The sequence below is a fragment of the Capricornis sumatraensis genome, chromosome 2 (assembly GCF_032405125.1).
Source record: "Capricornis sumatraensis isolate serow.1 chromosome 2, serow.2, whole genome shotgun sequence".
Classification (NCBI taxonomy): domain Eukaryota; kingdom Metazoa; phylum Chordata; class Mammalia; order Artiodactyla; family Bovidae; genus Capricornis; species Capricornis sumatraensis.
The window spans coordinates 149,070,268-149,076,660 of NC_091070.1; positions in this window are offsets into that span (position 1 = coordinate 149,070,268).

Below are 6,393 nucleotides of genomic sequence, written 5' to 3' on the forward strand. Positions count from 1 at the left end.
TGGCTCTGGTGAGGTTGTAACAGTTAAAGAACCACCCTGCCTCCTTAGGTCACTAGTTTATATCTCTTTCCTCTAGGTCTATCCTTGATAAATCCATTGCTTTCTTTTATTTACAGAATAGTCCATCTGTAATATAGCATCTTTGGCACACAAAGATTTGGTGACTAAAGGAAACTATAAGATTCACACACATCTAATACATCTGAATGTATTTAACTGAAATAAATAAATCAAAAATAGGTCACTTTCACAAAAAGCAGTCTACTATCTCCACAATCCATGGTATTTGTCATGTGCTTGCTGCACTGATTTAAAAATAATGGCACTCATAACAGTGAAGCAGTGCCCACATGTAGATTACCGTGGAAGTTAGGTACTGGGCTTCAGTTTTTATCTATCTTGAGATAAATAGGGTAATCATTCAATGCTTCAATTTACCCCACTGTGAAAGAAGTTATTTTATTCTCTATACCCCTCACAGCAAAGATCATTGTTGACCAAAACTTGTAACTATGGAGGAAAATAACACATTTATTCAAAAGGGTATCGACCCATCTGTAGCATAAGCAGCTGTGAATGTTAACAGAATCAGGCTGTGGGAGTAACATGTGACATCCACTTCTCCCACTGATTGCCAAGGTCAGTTCTCTAAAACCAGTTAAGCGGGTAGACAGATGCCCCTTTCTTCTTTTAAATTCCTAGAGCTATCAGCCAGAACCAAGAAGACTGTAACAAAATAAAACAACAGGAAATGACTCTCTGATAAATATCTGAGAGTAGCTGCATTTTCCTCAACCAAAAGAAGGAAGTCAATAATATTCAAACACTTTGTTACAAATATATACTAACTCACACTAAAGTAAATTAAAGTAAAAAATCATCAAACAAACAAGTTTCTTCCATTTTTACTGAAAATAAACTTAGATTTACTCCCTTACTCTATCTAAGACTCTTACCGCTTACTCTTCATATTCTGTCAAAATGGAAATAGTTGTCAAAAGAGAAAAATTTATTGCAAAAGTTCCATTCCAAAACATCCTTTTTGTTCTCAAGGCTGATTTCCAAGGGTGGTTTGTTCCAGTGTCAAAGACTCACCAAGGGAAGAACACCAAACAGTATTTGGTGACTTAGCTGAATTCTATCCCTCTACTGCAAGCAGTGATTGATGAGTCAGGCTAGGGCTGGCAAAAAGAGAGGAAACAGTCTTTGCTAAATGGAGATCTATACAATGACACTAGCAAAAGTACCAGCATTAAACAGTTATAAATGCTGTTTCTAGATCTGAGAGAAGAGTCAACTAGTCAACTCATAAGTGCTAGTAACACTACTTATTGAACATTTAACTCTGTGCCATTTACATGTACTATCTCACTTAGCACCTAAATAGGTACTAATATTATTATTATTCTCATTTTGCCAAGGAGAAAACTGTGCAGTTGAACCTTGAACAACAAGGGTTTTGACTGGGTACAAATAGTTGCAGATACTTTCAACAGTAAAAGCTGCAGTACTCTAAGGTTGGCTGTTGGTTTGGATGCAAGGCTGTGGAGGAACTACGGACACAGAGGACCAATGATAAATTATACTAGAATTAACTCCCGATTGTTTCAAGGGTCAACTGTATTAGTTATCTGCCACAACAAATTATCCCCAACTTAAACAGCAACTTAAAAACAGCAAACACATCATTTCACACAGTGCTAAGGTCAGAAAACCAGGAGCAGCTTAGCTAGGTGGTTCTGACCTGGGGTCTCGTGAGGTTGCAGCAAGATGTTGACCGGGGCTGCAGTCATGTGAAGATACAACTGCGGTTGGAGGATCTGCTGTCAAGCTTGCTCACATGGCTCCTGGCAGGATATCTCAAGTCTCCCTGCAGGCTTTTCTGGCTTCCCCCAGAAGAAGTAATCTACAAGTGAGAGAGCCACCAAGATGGAAGTCTCAGTGTTTTATAACCTAACCCCAGAAGTGACACACCATTATTTCTCCATATTTTATTGATCACACACGCCAACTGGTGAATATGAGAGGGGATTACACTGGAGTGTCAGTACCAGAAGATGGGTATCATTGGGAACGCTCTTGGAAGGTGGTTGCCACAAACACTGATGCACAAATAGTCAAGTTAGTACTGCAGAAATGAAGATTTATACCCAGATTGTTGTTATTTGGAGCCCTAGTCCCTGAGAATGATTAAGCTATTGTGGAGCTGCTATGGAGAAAAACATGTAGACTCAGTAGACCACCATTCTTATTTGAAAAGCCATCCCATAATGGCTTTCACCGGGAAGGTCATACTCCATCTGACTCCAGTATGGCTGGAACTCTTATCAGGACACTGGTGTACTTTAGTGCAGGACACTCTGCCTGTTTACTTATTCTTCTTCCTACTACCATGGTCAAAGAGTTCGGACCAGATCCAAGTCTTTGTCCAAAAACAAAGATGTGGGAATGGAGCGTAGAACAAAACTCAGAGGTTGAACTCACTTTGCAGATTTAAACAGGAAAACTGAATATTGTTTTAAAGGTTCTTACAATTCCTCTTCTTAAAAACAAACTTACATGCTCACTTCAGCTAAACACAAAGGAGAAGAAATGTTTTCAGGAACTTTTAACAAGATAGTGGCCATATTTCTTTAACATTCATTTCCTGGATTAGACACTAAGGAATTTATGCTATCATTTGATTTTATTTATTCTATGCATCGGTGGATTCTGGACTCGATCGTGTTAAGTATAATGCTTTGAAAGGACCCTTCAGAGAAAGAACTAAATGAGTTTTCCCATTTATTCTTAATATTTCCCCTACTGAATGCAGACAGCAATAGGAAAATTCAAAGCTATTATTTTTAATGTCAAATGCCTTACTAGTCCAATAAAAAAGGGAAAGATATTAAACTTTTTATACAACAAGAACCAGATAGCACATATCTTCAAGAAACACATCTTAATCATATTGAACATAGGAAATTAAAAAGAGGATGGATGAGTGAAGGTATCCATCCTCATTTAATTAAAAAAAGAAAAAAGCACTGGCAATTCTTATGAATGAGACAGCATGTATTTTTCCCCTTTGTTCCTTTCAGAGGAAAGGTGTAGATTAATTTTGGTTCAGAAGGTTCTGAAAAAAACACATGAGAAACTGCTATACTCACAGTCCTTTGATAAAAAGGAAATATCCCTTTTTGAGGGGAAAGCCCATCTTACATTGGGAAGAAACACCAATAAGGAGATGGAGATGTGACTTAACACCCACCTCTGTAGCCTGGTCCAAAAGGACAAAATGCCTTCCTGAGGACCTGATGGAGAGACTATAAACTTCAGCTGAGGTGGCTTATGCAAAGCTGCTGAGAAACAAAAGTCTCTGCAAGGGTTGAATGTGGGAAATGTAGTAGTGTGTTCGATTTATCTACATAAAATACTTCAAAACCAGTCTAAAAACGAAGTCAGCCAAACCAGCATACCCCAGGGAAAATTCATGATGGCAAATGTTTAGGGAGTGTGTGCATTCAGCCAGGCATTGTGCACTTGTATATTTGATCTTCAAACCTGAACGTTATGTGTAGTCCCAGCAACACATTCCAAAACATTAAGCAATTTCCCCAATATCACACAGCTCTATAAATCCAGCATCTCAGTTTGAATACAAGTATTTCTGGTTCCCAGGCATGGTGTTAGCCTGTTCCACACTGCCTATGTGAGTCTACAGCCGTTTTGTTCTCCAGAGTTAAGAATTACTCTGCCCATCTTCAGAGCATGGAACACAGAATGAGCCTCACTGTACTAACATATACAAACACACGTACCACACCCTCACACATGTGTAGAGATATGACATTATACTCTTCAAGTCAGAAATACTCCTCAACACAAAGTATAGTTTAACCACCACACAGCTAAGCCAGGTTTGAAAATATATGGAGACATACATTCTTTTCTCACATCACACTTAAGCATCAAAAGAGAAGAATTCAAATCAAAATGAGACTGTTTTGGAATGTGTTCTTAGTCTGCTCAAAAAAATACCACAAACTGCGTGGCTTATAAACAACTGATATTTATTTCTCACAATTCTGGAGGCTGGAAGCACAGTTAATGTCTGGTGAGGATCCACTTCCTGGTTGACAGACAAACCAGCCATCTCCTCCCTGGGTCTTCACATGGCAGAGACCATGAGGGAGCTTCAGGATCTCTTTCATAAGAATGGGTCTTGCCTAGAGACCTGCTTTAGCCTCCTCCCGCATGAACCTTGAGCCCACTCATTGCCCCATAGTGCTGGGGGTCCCCCCTTGTGGCAAGTGGGGGGATCAATCATTCTGGTTTGCCTGGGATTGAGGGGATTCCAAGAACACAGGACATTCATCACTAAAACTGGGACAGTCCTAAGCAAACTAGGATTTGAGTCACTTAATAAGACAACAGGCCCCAACCTGAGAATGAGGGATAGACTCCAGATAGACAGAGCATATCTCTGGAGAAGGGAAAGCTGTAAGTACTGGAAGACAACATTCTCAAAAGTGAGAAGTGAGTTCATCAGCAGGCAAAGGGGCTCTAGGCACGACACCTAAGCACCTACTGTGACATAGTTTCCTCCAATTCTACATCCTGGTTGCTGAGTGTGAGTATTCATTCACTATGTTTACCACTCAAAAGCTGCAGCCAGTTTCCTCATTAAACTAAAAGATTAAGTTATCATCAACAATTCATCACTGTTCTTTTTGTGGTTGCTGTTAATTACCTTGGAGAAGGAAATGGCAGCCCATTCCAATATTCTTCCCTGGAAAATCCCATGGACGGCAGAACCTCGTAGGCTACCATCCATGGAGTCGCAGAGTCGGACACGACTGAGCGACTTCACTACCTATTTTCACTCCCCTTGTAAAAGACAAAAGGAGAGATTGTAAAGATTGAAATAAATTTGATACTATGCAATATCTGAGTGTCTGCTGCTGCTGCTGCTGCTAAGTCGCTTCAGTCGTGTCCGACTCTGTGCGACCCCATAGATGGCAGCCCACCAGGCTCCCCCGTCCCTGGGATTCTCCAGGCAAGAACACTGGAGTGGGTTGCCATTTCCTTCTCCAGTGCCAGAAAGTGAAAAATGAAAGTGAAGTCTCTCAGTCGTGTCTGACTCTTAGCGACCCCATGGACTGCAGATTACCAGGCTCCTCCATCCATGGGGTTTTCCAGGCAAGAGTACTGGAATGGGTTGCCATCTGAGTGTCTAGGTAACCTAAACTCTCTAAACAAAATCTTAGACAACATGTGTCAGCCTTACAAGCAGTGGCTTTTTAGGCAGTGGGAGATGCAGGCTCTGGGCTCAGTGGAAATGGATTCCTGGTCTCTTGTGTAGCCTTTCCATAGTTTCTTCTTCTGAAAATGGGGCACAAATCTTGGCCTCATAGAATAGTTGAAAGGATTAATCACAAAGTAAATGTTCCATAAGTAGTAGCTTTTACTGATAACTGATGAACACAATCTGAAAGCTTGATTTCTAAACCAATCAGCAATGTAAAGTGCATGAGAGACTTTCACTAATTAAAATCTAGGTGGTGGCCAGAATAGAGTTCCCCATCTGCAGAAAATGTAGAGAATCCTATTCATCCTTTAGTGCACTTGAACAGCCACTCGAAAAGATTTATATCTTAGACTTTTATCAAATGACTCTAAAATATTAACTAGAGTAACTACTTTAGAGACAGTCAAAAGCCATTAAAAAAATTTTAAACCTAAAGCAAATGCTGAATTATGTGACTTTATTGTTCGTGTGAGTTTGTACGTGGGTAAGGCTATTTAAATAAAGCTACAGTGTATAATTCAATTTGGGTGCAGGAGCGAGGGGGCTAAAATTATTCCAGCTGCATCTCAACCAGGCTCTTTATGCTGTGAACATGGTTCAGTAACTGCACTTACACACAAATGGGTTTATCCTTGTAATTCAAATAATTGCTTTCATATTTTCAGCACCAACCATGTATGAAAGCTCTGTGTAAAAGCTGTAGGAAATTCCCAGGGGGAAGGAAAGTATCTATAGATCGGCATATGAAACTGTATACCCTCCCCACTTTCTTCACTCTGCATAAAATAGAAAAAATAGATATGCTAAATAAGACCCATTTCATGGTTTACCAGCATAAAATAAGGTCATTATGTCAAAACCTTTGGTAAACTGTAGAGGCTCTTATAAAAGAAGGTTTTACTATCCCAAGTATTATGAAATTCAGAATACCATCATACACACACACAAACACACAGACACGCACAGAGTTACAGCCAAATGTGCAAACCATAGCAGTGGGATGGGGAGGGTGGTTCTTTTCAGCTTTTTGACAAGAAGGCAAATTTTCTTCCCTAAAATAAACTTAGTTCAAGATAGAACTGAAAAGATTTGACAAATGC